Source organism: Apaloderma vittatum, unplaced genomic scaffold (assembly GCF_000703405.1).
Source record: "Apaloderma vittatum isolate BGI_N311 unplaced genomic scaffold, ASM70340v1 scaffold12769, whole genome shotgun sequence".
NCBI classification, from domain to species: Eukaryota; Metazoa; Chordata; class Aves; order Trogoniformes; family Trogonidae; genus Apaloderma; species Apaloderma vittatum.
Window position 1 is genome coordinate 41,092 of NW_009737035.1, and position 14,890 is coordinate 55,981.

Here is a 14,890-nt window from a genome sequence, read left to right on the forward strand (position 1 = left end):
GTGATGTGATAGTCTTAAGTAGAGGGATTTGCAACCTTGTTACTTTTTATCTCATTTGGAAAAGTATAAATGGGGTGTTGAAACTGCAGTGAACCTTATTAAATACCTTCCCTATCCCCACTGGTTGCCTTAAGTGCACAGTAGTTCTTTCTTGTCGCTGGAAGAGGGATGAAAGATTTAGAAGCTCAAATCTACCCGAAAGGCAGCACACGCTTGCAGACCTGAAGAGGGTGCTTTCTCATTTGTAACAATGCCAAAACTTTATTGTGATGCCTTGGAAGCATCTCTAGCTATCGATTCTGAAAAATGATGGCACAGATTCAGCCCTAGTGAAAACAATGGAGTCAGCTTATCCAGCTTGCTTTTGAGGACTTCAGCATCTGTCAAGTGAACATAGCAGTTTTTGCATTTCTGAATGAATCATGCCTCTACAGCTAAGTGTACAGGAATGCTTAGCTTAATCTCAAAGCTACTGATCTAAGACAATCAACCTTTTTCTTTTTCTCTCTCAAAATATATGTTCTATGATTTATTTATTTTTTTTGCTTTGAGATCCAGTTACTGTGATTGCAACTTTAAACAACTAATCCTTATTGTCAGAGAGACTGCCAGCCCTTTCGTTATTAGTCACGGGGATCATCACGTGCTCCTTCTATTGTGCCTGTAGATCTTTTCCCTTCTCTGGCTCATGCTGTGTAACCTCCTTTCTCTCCTACGTCACCAGCGCTGCAATCCTTTTCCTTTTCTGTGACACGCACAGCAATAATCTCCTGCTAACGCACCAGCTCTAACTAAGAGAATAAGCTCTGTCACCCCCAAGCTCAAGCAGCTTCCTGAATAATACCACATGATGGGAGATTACATGCTTAAAATGTATTTCAGTCTCAGGGTTTTCTTGCTTGTAATTCAAACCCTTCCTTGCAGGTTGTGATGTTGCCCAAATCCCTCCCCAGGCTTATAACCCTGTGGTCTGCTGTGTGGTATGACCTGACTCCCTATCTGGCCTTCTAGTGAGTCTCCAGGTTGCTGGTGGGGCACAAGCCTTCTGATGTCCCTTTAGCTCCCAGGGATGTCTCTCAGCTAAGATCTTGCAATAATAATGCTCTGCCCCGGTGCAGCACTTGGACTCCCAAAATTGCAAAGTGCTTTGCAAAACAGGTTGCATTTTGCAGTCCTACTGTCTTAGAATGTAGCTGATTATTAGCCTTCTTGTTTACTCTGTAATGTTGTAGGCGTGTATGTATGCGTTTATATTTGTCTAGCTGGGTTTTTCAACAATTTTTCAACAACTATTTTAAGTAAAAATCTTTACACATTTTTTTTTAAATAAAGCAAGCAGGTTGACATTTCTGAATATCCTAATTTACACTAAGAATGAGGTCACTGTATAGCTCTGTTATATAAAGTTTGTGTGCAAGTGCTCAGGTACATAGGTGCTGTTTCATAAAATTTTAGTATTGAAACAACTTTAGAAATTGGATGAAGTATTTTTTTCTCAGTTTTTGAACTATTTCTTTCCTCTGGGCTCTGAAGACTGGCAAACATACCCTATGTTGCAGGATTCTGTTGTAAGTCTTTGATGCATCATGCAGCCAGAGATCTATAAAACACTATTTTCTTCTTTTACACAGAATCTTACATGTTTTTTTCTTGCTGAGAAAGAGTGATGTAGTAAAGTCAAAGTTGTTCAGGATACCTGAGTTCATTTTGTGCTCTACTACACAACTTCTAGAGTGGTATTTTACTCTGTGGTATGCTAACTGTTAAATGAGGATATAAGTTCTTGCCTTCTTTAGTAAGCCTGTTTAAGGTGAGATAAAAGTGAAGGGATAATTATAAATTATTACCATGATAACACTGTTCTTTTTATTGTAAGATTCCATGCAATACTTCATAAAAAACATTATTGCAATGCCACTGAAGAATTCATTAGCCTTTTCCCTGTTAAATTATTATTTTTTCATTATTTTTTACAAGACAGTATGATTTTTCTGATGTAACTGTCACTCTGTCTGGGGACTTCCAACCAATGCTGAACCAAAAGAGAAAGAATAGGTATTACTTCCAGCACACTTTTCTTGGCAGACACATGAAATGGATAGAACCTGGAATTACAGAGAGGAGTTTTAGGGTGGAATTAATTTTCTTTTTATCTGACTATCTAAAAATTTACTGTCTGGTCAAGATTAATTGTGTAGCTAGATGTTTTCTACTGAGTACCTAAGTCAGCTGTCAGTCTTCCTCATAGTCTGGTTATTCTTTTTGAGTCTGCTGAAGAGACACTTTCGTTGATTCAGAGCAATGCATATTTTCACGTATTAAAAAAAAAGAAGTTTTATTTCTGTTTCAGAGGTTTTATTTTTTTTTTTTACCTGGATGTACAAGTTTCTGTAATTAAAATTGGAAGTGTATTTGGAGGTAATAGAAATAGTTTACCACAAGTACTGATGTAAGGGAAGTCGAGAGCTTAGAACTGTTTCTCCTTGTGATTTCATTTTGTTGCTATGAATACGTCTAGCCAAGAGACAATTATTCTTGCCCTATTACATAGCTCTAAAAACCTGAAAACTCAGTGTCGTTTAGTCACGGAAATGGTTTAGATATATTTTCTGTGTTGTAAAGCTTTTACCTGGGTTTTGCTCTGAAGTTTGAGCCTGCAGCAGGTTAGATGCATAATTTGTAAGGGCATCAGGTAGCAGAAGATCAAAAAGGGAGGCCTGTTCTGTTTGTTAATGTCTCTAAGCTAGCACACAGCACAATTCACGACACCAGAGTTAAGTCATAGAATTATAGAGTGGAAGCTGGACTGTGGCCTCTATGCAGTGCTGAGTTTTATTATCCTGAATGGGACTCTGTGTGAAATATCACGGTTTATTTAAGCTTGGGTGACTTCTTTGAATCATTAGTAAGATGCCGACGGTGCATGCTTCTTTCAAGGTAGTACATGAGCTTGCACTTGAATTTTATAGACTCTGTTAGGTGCAGGAACTCGATCATCTACTCTGACAGATGTATGGAAACTCCATGAGCTCAACATAATTTCTTCATTTTAGAAGGCAAAATCTGTGACACGGGAAAGGGCTGTACGGTTGAATGAATCACAGCACACAAAAAGTCTGAAACTGAGATCTATTTTTCCTGACTCTTACTCCATGTATATGTCTTCCCTTACTCCACTGTCATGCTGTTATTATGTGCCATCTAGGCTAATTAGAAAACTAAAATCTTCTCCTTTAGCTCTGTTAGAAATTCATATGAAAGCTAGTGAGAGACACCATAACACCAATGCCATAAGTTTTTTAAAGTATGTTTTAGTCCTGGGTTTATTGCAAAATGTTATTAGTAGATTTGGAGCATCAAATAAACATTTGCGTAATGCAAGGCCTAAGAAGCTAACAACAAACAGGTCAGAGACAGCTAAAGCAGAGTGTTAATTGTGGTTCAGGTTTAATATATGGAAGGAACAAGATACGAATGTGAGAAAAGGTAAGAAATTATAAACACCACTTTCAGCCAGTCAGTACTTAAGATCTTGATTTGTTGAAATCAAATCTGGAATCTCAGTTTAAAGAAAAAAAACAACACCGAACTTGAAATCTCAGTTTTAAAATTAAATTGAGTACTTAGGAGCCCAGGGCCCTGGTCAGCCAATGACTGCAAGTACAACTGTGCATGCTTGAGATGCTACTTCCCTCCACATGGCCACCCCTGACGCTGAGTCTGAGGAGCAGAGGTGCCTTGGAAGGGGTATGAATTCTCCAAAATTGCCTCAGTACAAAGTTGGTAGGATTAGCTTAAACTGCTGTTTAAGCAGCAGATAATTGACAGCTATTGTGCTTATGTTACTATGAAGCAAGTAATGGCAAACATTTTAATGTTTATTTATGAGACAGCTGAAATAGAGTTCAAGCAAAAAATTGAATAAAAGCAGTAACAATAGTCATTAAACTTGTTACCAAGTATGCAGAGTGTACCAAAGACTTCAACGATTCTCAGAATTATTTTTGTGCTGTAGTGCTTAAATTTTCAATCAGCTTTGGCAGGAGCGGTACACTAATTAATGCTGGATTACAATGGAATTCCTACAAACAGATATATGACATTTAGATTAATACCAAATGAAACCTTCATGATTAATATTACCATGATGAACACCAAATGTATTGATAAAGACTAAACCAGTTATTAGATAGTGTCAATCAAAGGAAGATAGTTCAGTGCAGTTAGATGATGTTCCATGTGAAAAGAAGTAATTGCCACTCCTTAAAATTCGTGCTAGCAAAACGATAAGGATCTGACTAAAAATGAAAAGCTCAGGTTGCTACAGTCTGACCCCTTCCGGTGAGGCAAGTATACGTGTGTCTGCTGCTTGAGGGGCTCTCTGCACGGTGGGACAGAGGTGTATGCTGCACGCTGTATTCAGCATGACCAAATCTGGGTCTACCCAAGGACCACCAGCAGCCTTGTTGTGTACAGAGAAGAAAGAATTTCTAAGTTCTGCTGGATACGGCTTCCTTAAAACTCAAATAACAGAAGAAGAAGAAGAAAAAAACCCAACAGGCCCTGATTCAATAGCCACGCAGATGGCACGTGTGGGTAGTACATGAGAACATTTTTCCTACTAGTTTCTTTGCATATCATCTCCCTGTAGGCTTTCTTCTATCTCAGGAGCCTCCTCACCTTTGATCCTGATTTTCTGCAGTTTATTTAAAGGATTAAATTTACTTGAGTAATAGATTATCTGAGGATTTATTCTAAACTGTAACTTACTATAGTTTAGTGAAGATTGTGTGTGGGAAAAAGAGATCTGTTTTGAAAAAATATGTTTATGTATTTAAATTACTGACAAATGTTATTAGATTTTGGTGGAGTCGTGTGGCAGATAGTCAGTTCATGCTGATGAGCTGATGTAGCCAAAACAGACATATCCACCAGGCATCATGCAGTGCTGTAAGAGAAAAGACCAAGTTTGGAGTTTTTTTGCAAGGAGAGAAATGCAAGGACACAAGAGAATTTGCTCCAATACACTGACAGGATTTTTACAGATGAAAATATATGGAACAGGTCACAGAATTTCACTCACTTTTCCTGCCCTGTGTCTGAAAACATATCCTCTACAATGGCATTCAGTGCAAGGGGAGAGCTTGGAAGGTTGGCGAAGAGTCAAGAACATGGCTTGGCGCGTGCTATCTCGTCCCAGTTCACAAAGTGGACATCCTGCCACTGCTGATGATCATCAGGTCGTGGTGACCCTAGCCTCTATTTGTTGCAGCAGTGTATTGTTTGTTGTGTAACCACACGTGTGATATATGTAATCTGCTATTAAAAAGAAAAAAAAAAAGTAAGTTGGGGCAGGAACATCCCTATGTTGAGCCCTGACTGGACACCTGACCCAATCAGCCACTTTTCCCCCGCAATCCTCTGCATGATTATTGGGGCTCCTTGCATCAATTGAGGTGTGAATGTATGATCAATAAACTAACAGCTATCTAGACCTTGTTGTGGTCTCACATTTTACCTGACAGCATCAAACTGCACAACTATTTCTGAGAATTTTTCACCTACACCCAGCATTCTCAGAATACAGTATTCTTGACAACTTTTTCCCATTTCTTTGATCACCAGTGAAAACATCTGTGATGGTGAGTGAGTGCTGGAGCTAAGTGTCTCCCTAAAGGGAGCTGCAAGTCTGGGAAAGCATAAGGAACAACTAGATGAACTAAAGCAAAATAAACAGCATGATTCAATTATAGTGCTATTTTTAGAATATGTTTTTAAACATTTTAAACTATGTTACTGAAAAATTAAGGTGGTAAGTAGAATCTTTCTGCTGCAATATCCAGAGAGGTTTGAATGACTTACTTGCAATTAGTACTTTATTTGATTAATGCAACTGTTCTCTCTTCATAGAATAGCTCTGTGAAGTCCATGATGTCCTTTAACACATCTTTTGTTTAGAATCATTTGACAAAGCATTACTTCAATGTTTATCATTTAAATCAAGCTTTCCATGAGATTTTTACTTTAATACTTGTTTCTGAAGTCCTGTTGGTTACATGCGAAAGGTAGATTATGCTGTATTGCATTATCCTCTGATTGGACAGCTGGCACAGGGAAGAGCTCAGTGGTTTGAGTGCGGTGCTGAGAACAATGACTGACACCGAGGTCGCGGGTTTGATTCCCGCTCGGTCCCCATGTGTTGCCTGGTCTAGTCGAGAGGTGGCGTCCCTGCCCATGACAGGGAGGTTGGACTAGATGATCTCTAAGGTCCCTTCCAGCCTAGGCCATTCTATGATTCTATGATTCCATGTTTGTGAAATTTCATTTTGTTTTTTTTCTGTAAACTTCCTCCTTTTCAGGCAATTTAAACATGATTGCATAAGGATCTGTACAGAAATTGAATTGGAATGAATTTTAGAACTTTTGGAAATACTAGCAGGTTTAACCCCTGCCCAACAAAACTCCTGAGCTTTACTCTGTGTAATAAGAAATACAGTCTGTAATAAGAAATACAGTTCTTATTACACAGTTCTGTGTAATAAGAAATACAGTCTGGGACATAGTGAAAAGTAAAGAAATGAGGCAGATCATCATCAACTCCCATAAACAGTTCACCGGATAACTCCTGTGCCAGCTGAACAGGAGTTATTTCTGAACCATGAAACAACTTTTCATCAAAATCCAAGTTTGGCCCATATAAGCTTTTGGTTTTTACAGGGAGCTTCCTTTCTTTTGAAAAAAAATGAAAGCATGGCACGTATCTGCCTTTTTTTTCCTAAGGTGATGTCTTGCCCCAGAAAGAAAATGGCTTCATATACATGGTGGCAGAGCAAGCCACAAATGGACACCAGCATCTTCCCTATTTAGACTACAGGAAAGAAGAGGTGCTAACTGAGCTTTCAAAGCTGTAAAGAAGATATATAAACCCTCTTCATCTCAAATGGCTGTTCAGGCCAAATGGCCTAATTTTTTGAGGCCAAATTCACAGCTGAAAGAGGTCTGCTGATGCAGCTCTGCTACCAAGTCCTGCCGGTGGTAGTGTCTTGAAGACCTGAAGAGATTAGCTTTGCCACTGTAGCCAGTTGTAACTCCCTGCACCAGGGATTCTACTGCAAAATATCATTGAAATGAGAATTTCCTCTCTAAACTACAATGTTGCAACAGTGAAAGATTTTTATAGCAGACTATGGCCTTTGAAAATCAGCAATGAAATTTTATAAAATTGAATGGTAAAGCCTTTTAAAAGCATATTTTTCAATGCAGAAATAAGAGCTTGCCTTGTGTAGAAAAACATACGTGTCGACAGAATAGCATGGTACCAAGCCCAGGACAGTAGACTCTGCTGAAATTTAAAATGAATTGGACCAGGTTTGGAGTTGTTCCAGTATGGTTGCAACCCTCTTAATTCACTTGTATCATGGACAGAGAAAACTTCCATTTGCCTAGAAAGTGACATGTGAACTTATAGTAAGATGCAGCTGCAACAATACATTTTAAAAAAACCCCACATAATATCAGTAGGAATGTTCCCAGAGAAATACTGTGTTAGAAGGCGTGTCTGGAAACAATGGCAGATAGGATGATAATGCCACCACTTTTGAACTCCTACAATATTTAGTGGTCTTCAGTGAAATAATTTGACTTTCAAAAAATCAAATGTCGGTGGAAATTTTTCCGACTCACCACATTCACTGACCTTTGCATTGACTGTTCTCTGAGAGGCTTTGAGATGGAGCACATGCAGCAAGTGGAGTCCCATGTCGTGTGGGTCATCAGTCTCTCCTTGACATTTCTTGTGTTCCTAAGTCGATGTGTTCCAGATTAATGAGGCATTTGTTCTCAATCAAGAAGCTATTTAAGAATATACTTTTAATTGTAATGGGTTATATATGATTAATTATTTCTACATGACTTACTCATATTTTTGGATAGTTCAAAGCAGATTGGTTTTTTCCACTGGGTACTGCCCAAATCTTTTCAATGTTCATTCTAATTATCACCCAATAATTTATGGAAGTGAATTGTCTTTATGAAGGGTTGTGAGCTTCTTCGAGAAGTTTGCCTGGAGCTCTTTGCTGCAATGGCCTTCAATGTTCTTTGTCTGTAAAAGGAATAAGAGGGCTAGCACACAAATTTGTTGCAAAAGCCGTGTTTAAGTTAATTTGTGGTGTTTTTAAGAAACACACCATTGTTTTGGGACTACTCATCTCACAGTTGGTTCAGATGAGAGTATGCAGCTTTTTAAATATTTTTCTGTGCTAATCCTTCTGTTATAATTGAGGTCTACTCTTTTAACTCAGATATGTATTTAGAAGAAACTCTATTTCAATGGCCTATACATTCCAAACTAGACCGAGTTGTTCCCTACATGTGTGCTCCATGCATGGGGTAAAAGGGACGTGCCATGTGTTTTCATTTGCAAAGCTTGCTTCAGACTTTTTTTGTACCCTGAAGAATTTCTGTTTTTTGTTGTTCTTGAAAGGACAGTACTTTAGGGCTGTGAGTCTTGAGGGATTATTTGGAAACTCTGATTTTATGACTTTTCATTTCTCTTGGTTGTGTGAGACATAGTTTTGGCAAGTGTAACCATGGGCCTAGTGGTAGTCAGCACACTGAACTCTGAGCTCAGGAGAGAGTTTGTGCTCATAAGTGAAGAAGAGATTTTCTTTCCTCTGAATTAGTAAATAATTAAATTAACATTAATCCTACCCTTCCCATAAGATCTGTTCTTTGTGGCTGCAGAAATTGCAAATGATTCATGTGTAGAAGGATTCAGGTGCAGAGGGAGGCTCTTACCCTTTTCACATCACCTCTGTCTGCAGCTATCAGATTGATAATCTGATCAGCCACTCACAAGATACATTATCCTTTTAGTAAGTGAGTCCAGTCTAATAAAATAATAGCCATGAAAATGCTGTAATAAAAGAATATCAAGAACCCCAAATGCTTGTTAGAGCTGTCTGGAGATAGCAGTCTGCTATTCACTGCCTTGTGACTGATTTTTTACAAGATTCATGTGAAATGCACCGTAGGCAGCTGACATCCAGCTATTTTTCTTGGCTGTTTCCATTTTAGATGAGCGGGGGTAACATTATGAGGAAAGATCCATGTGTTCAAAGGGACCCATTAGATCTAAACTTAGAGGCTATAGCATCAGATTATGTGCTAACTGTGGGTGGCTTTTTGTAGCATACGGTGATTGAATCTATGTTCTCTCCTCTTCTCATACAGACTATGTCATGAGGAGCAGCTCCTCCACAAGAGCTTTCTCTGTAGGAAAGACATTCAAATTACTTTGATTTTTCCTGGTATCTATCATGGCAGTATGTTCCTGCAGGGCAAGGGAGAGAGCTTTGTCAGTTACGTTTACAACAAAAGGGTGCAACTGGTGCAGAATGACTTGGCAGGGAATTAAAAGAGGGAATTGCAAATGAAACAAATGGTGGAGTCGTGACAAAGTGCAAAGATGATGAAAACATCCAATAACCCCCCCTCCCCCCACCCAGTATGGTGTGTCATTCAGGGTTCTTCTCACAAGAACCAATGACTCATCTTGGTGAAATTTCAAAGGTTATCATCCTTCCCCATTCCTCAGTGGGAGGTCATCACCCTTGATGCAGAGGCAACAGATCTGAATGTGTGATTGCATATAAGCTATCACAGCTCACGGCTGATTTGTTTTAATTTAAACTGCTGCATAGTATATTAATGCACAGAGCAGTAGAATGAGACAACAGGAGACTTGACTGTTTAGCCAGCCAGGAGGGCAGTAATCTTCTACTCTTTACAGTGCAACTTGATGGTGCTCATGGATCAGACCTCTTCTAGAAAGCACTTCTCCTTTCCTGGTTGTCAGAGGCTGAATTTTGCACCCAGAAGTGTTTTTGTATAGATGCATGTATGTGAAGAGGGTGACATAATGGCGGAGATAGGTAAAGGAATTCTCTGAAGTACTGATTTCGAACTCTGTGGCTACTACTGCACTGTCAAAAAATCTCCAACAACCCAGCTTCAAGAGAGTATGGTATGTGGTATCAATTTTGCCCATAAGTTTTTTTTACTGCAAAGGAAAATAACAACTTAGTCTTTTAGTCTGAAGGTTAAGACAGAGCAGAAGCCTGCTTGAGTTAGCCTGTAGAAAGGCAGAGCTGAGATATGGAACGGCTATAGTTAAAGGCAAAGGAGTTTGTGTGGAGACTGATAGAGAAGCAAAAGTGAACCTGAATAGCTCATGTCTTATTGAAGCTGAAAATGTATGCTCCATTTAAAATGATAATTTATGGATGTCTGATTGCCAGGTATTCAATTTGGTCCTGGAATCACTTGAACTCAGATTATATTTGTGAAACAGTCATGCTTTGCACAAATATTGTCAGTGTCAGCTGTATTGAACAGTTTGCCTTTTTTTTTTGGTATTAAGCATAATTAGAATTAGTTGATTAAAATGGCAATTATGTCCAAAAGGGACCGCTTCCAATAAAAAAATTATGCTGGACTGCCTATTGCAAGTCTCATAAATGGTTTCATAATCAGATTCAGTCATCCTTTTCTCTATCCGGATGGCCTGTAACCTACAGAATCTGTTGTTAATTTGTGAGTTTGGGGTTTGAATGGAGCTTGCTGAGAAGGTCATGCAGAGTAAGTGCCAAACACCCTCTTCAGAGGGACTGTGGTGTAAATATGACTGGGCTGACCAAACTAGAGCCTTTCATAAGGTCACCATCATTAACTGAACTTTGGAACCGCTGGATGTAGTAAACTAGATCTGCCAAAATAGCAAGTCTTTCCTACTGAGCTGAACTTAAAACATCTCATGCTGGAGTGAATTGCAGATCATATAAAGGAGAGAAAAAAATGTTTCTCAGAATGTTTAAGGGAAACTTACCTTTTCTCTGGTCTTCATCTGACAGTGTAAATAAGCGACTAAAATGATAAAAAAGAAAAGATTGTAGAAATGCTTGATGAATAATAGATTAAATGAAGTCACGCAAAATGTGTAGAGGAACTAAAAATCAAAAGGGCAATTTAGGACAAGCTTCCTCATAATGAAGATTTGCAGGTCCACTACAAAGTGCAGATTATTTCATAAACACAGTATTGAATATTATTTGTTAAGAAAGGCCTGGAAATGCAAAGTGTGATTTACATCCCATTGAAAGAAATTCTAGAACTGAGTTAGATTTAAAACTTTATTTCTCAAAACCAAATCGTACTCCAAAGCATGGGTCAGGTGGAGCAGGATGAGGAAAAAAAATCTTCAGCTGTGTTTTGAGAGCGAGATGGCCAGATCTAAAGCATGCTGAATTGAGGGCTTGTATTGATTTTGTTGAGGCTTGTATCAAAGAACAGAGTCACAGGTATCAGTCAGAGCAATGCTTCCAGGCACACAGCGAGAGATTTTTGCTTGCAGATACAGCAAGACTGAAATGCTGATCTTCAACTTCTTTATAAATGAAGCAGGACTGAACTGTTCTGGGAATATTTGAACCTTAATAAGCTGATCTTTAATAAAAAACCCACTCACACTATGGCAATCCAAAACTCACATTATGAAGGATTCCCTAAGGATAGCCCAAATTAGAATTTGTTGTTTTTCAAGATGCATAGCAATCTATTATCTTCCGAGTCAAGGGCATATCCTATTTTAGTTTCATAAATGCTTATCCTGGCCATTAGACACAGGACAAACACTAAAAACAAAAGTACCATTTTTGTTGGCTTTTTCTCTTTTTTTTTTTTGGAAACCTTTTGACTCACACCAATTAGTATCAGCCTCTTCACACCTACTGAATACCCCTCAGGGAACTCCCGTAACACAAATCTGACCTGTGTTACATAAAACCAGATACATTTTAGATTAACTGTTTTGTATATTTTCTAGCAGGATAGTTGCTAAAAGATCCACATGAGCATCTTATTCTTTAGAGAATGGAGATAATGTAAACACCTATACGTGAACCTAAGCTTGTGTGAAATAAACTGTGCAAAAAGTCCGGGTGGAAAAACATCTGCCAGAAGAGGAAAGATATTGTCTGGCTGGAAAATGTAGGACAAATTCACAAATGCAGCATGTTGCTGTTTAACAGATATACGTGGCCTTAGGGACCCATGTGGCTCCATTACTTGTCCAAAGTTCAAAATAAAGAGAAAAAAATAAGTTTTGACAGTGACTTCTGAGGGAAACGATAACAGATCAAAGGACTTTCTTTTATTGCGATATTTTCATCATTATGGAAAAGAATCACTTTGGACTTTAGCTGCTGTTTGAAATCTTTACCTTTTAATAAGTGAACTCTGTAAATGTAGCTCAGAGAACAAAGGTTCCTCTTTTACAGTTAAACTTTTAACCCTTGAGGTTGAATTGGTGGAGACCAGAGGGAAAATCCACTGTTTTTTCACTGAACTTTTTACCCTTTGAAAAAAGCTGAACAAGTTTAAAGTTCATATACTGAGCAAGAGGTCTCTACTGGGGATTTCTGGTATTATTAACTTCCTGACCTCAGATAATTAAAAGGGAAGAGTGGAGGCAGTGCAGACTTTGACTCAACTTTGAACTTTTAACCTCTTGTGGAACGTTTTTAGTGTGCAAGTTGTACACACAGTAAACTCTCTGATTAACTTTCTTTAACCCATGGATGCAAAAAATGTCATCAGGCCAAAATTATCCTTTGTCCTTTATGTCATATTTCTATTTCTGTAGCAGTTAAAACTCAAGGGAACTATTGTTTAGATACAAAAAGTGATGGAGGCAACTATTTTCCAGGAACTGGTAAGTACAGTAGGCAGGCAAAAGGAAGAAGCAGCCATGAATTTGTCAGATGCTGCATCAGAGTTTGTGTTTCAGACTACGTGGGATTTTACCTTTAGGACATATACCAATACTTTACTGTTGCCTCTTGACGAAATTCTCCTTACAGAGTGGAGGTATTCTATTTATTCATCTGGGTTTACTTCCTGAAGCATTAAACATCATGACACTCAGCAGCCCAAGAGATACAGATTTATGGACTAGGAAATAATCAAACAAGTAGCATTGTGAATTCTGTATCTGAGCACATAAATTGTACTTTCTCGTGGCTGTAACATAAATGAAAGAAAAAATCTCTGTTGCTTGTCTCAGCAAGACAAAGATTATTCTGGTCAGTTTTTTGTCAGGCATACTATTTACTATGAATTAGTCTGGGGAACAATATTGGAAAAGCTTCATTTAAACCTTCTATCTTTAGTGTTATTGGGGTGTAAAGTAGAATTATTGTGAATCCATGTAGTCAGAGATAAAAGAACTTAAAAGAAAAATCACACAAGGAATATTGAATGGAAATATTCCCTGTAAGAGCTATAAGCTTCTGGGGTAAAACATCAATAGTTGGTATCTGCTCATTTTTTCACAATAAGAAAAGGAAGAAAATGAGTGAGTTTATGTCTTATGGTTCCCTAAATGTTTATTGCATATCGCAGTGTTCCAAATCATAGCAATCCTTTGTGTTCTGCACTAGGAATGTGACAGTATTCAGTGTAAATTGTAACATTCATTTCAGTTTTCTTTAGATGTAGAAATGCAATCAGAAAAAATGCAAAAGGTCTTTTGGAAGCAGATGTGCTAGAGCATGAAATTGTTGCTTTAGGATTATTAGAAGATTAGCAGAAAAATCTTGAGGCTGGCTAGATGTTATGGTAAGTTTGGATGTATGCATCTTGAATGTCTTGAAAGATTTTTCAAACTTCTTGATTAAATCCAGCTGAACACTGAAAAAAAAAATCCCTTTTAAAATTAAATATGCATATCAAATACTTATTTAGGGAATCATCCTATATGTCCTGGTGAAAAAGAACTCTGAAAGATACAAGTCTTGAAAATTTTGGAAAAGTTGCATCTTTGCTTGGAAAGGCACCAGATTAGCCTGGTTTTCATTGTTTTTCTACTTCTTAAAAACATTGGCCATGTTACCAGATTATGCAATGCAAGCCAAATAGATCTGTAGAGAGAAACAGAGTAGTAGAACTGATATTCATAGAATCATAGAATGGCATAGGCTGGAAGGGACCTTAGAGATCATTTCGTCCAACCTCCCTGTTGTGGGCAGGGACACCACCTCTCGACTAGACCTGGTAACACGTGGGGACCGAGCGGGAAACAAACCTGCGACCTCGGTGTCGGTCATTGTTGTCAGCACCACGCTCAAACCACTGAGCTAACCAGCCCCCTAGAAATTTGGTGTCTCCTTCGAGCCGGAATTGAACCACCAACCTAAGGATTCCCATGGGGCAGTGCCTCTACAGTCCTCCACTCTACCAGCTGAGCTATCAAAGGGACCTATATTCCAAAAATGTTTGTGGAGGGTCTATTTGAGACTAGCTCTGGTCTGATCTTATGAGCTAAACACCTATAGTGGCACTAGGAGATTTTGAGTACTCCTAAAGTTTATTTTCTGGTCTATTTTTAACCTGGAAGAATCTATTTCATGTGCTCTATGAGTGTCTGGCAGTGCAAACCAGAGGGCGAGAAGTGGAGGTGATGAAGGGATGCACTTCCAAAGCGTCCTCCTGTTCTGGACTGAAATGCCTATGTAGATGCACCTGGTGCCATTGAGACAGGGAGAAGGAGTTGGCCTCTGTCATTAGATCACATACCATGCTGAAAGCATGCTCATGGTTTTTATCTGGTGACACAGATGCAGCTCACTCTTGCAGCTGTGTGGGTGCAGGCAGGCATATAAGTGTGTGCTAGGCTGTGCCTGGAGAAGTGGGCATCCTTGGGAAACCTCCTTCCACAGGTGGAATATTTCATGTGGATGGCATAAAGCACTCTTGGAATAAAGGCCCAAGTCCTCCAGACAAGATTAAATTCTGCAAAGTGTGGGGTTAGTAAGAGCATCTCTACTAGCAGGTT

General features: G+C 38.7%; 1 non-coding gene across 1 annotated transcript; it reads right to left on the reverse strand.

The window, feature by feature from the left end:
- Positions 1-14,220: 14,220 nt before the first annotated feature.
- On the reverse strand, positions 14,221-14,311 carry TRNAY-GUA. Its single transcript is given in 2 exon segments — positions 14,221-14,256; positions 14,275-14,311. It is a non-coding gene; the product is annotated as a tRNA-Tyr (tRNA).
- Positions 14,312-14,890: the final 579 nt, after the last annotated feature.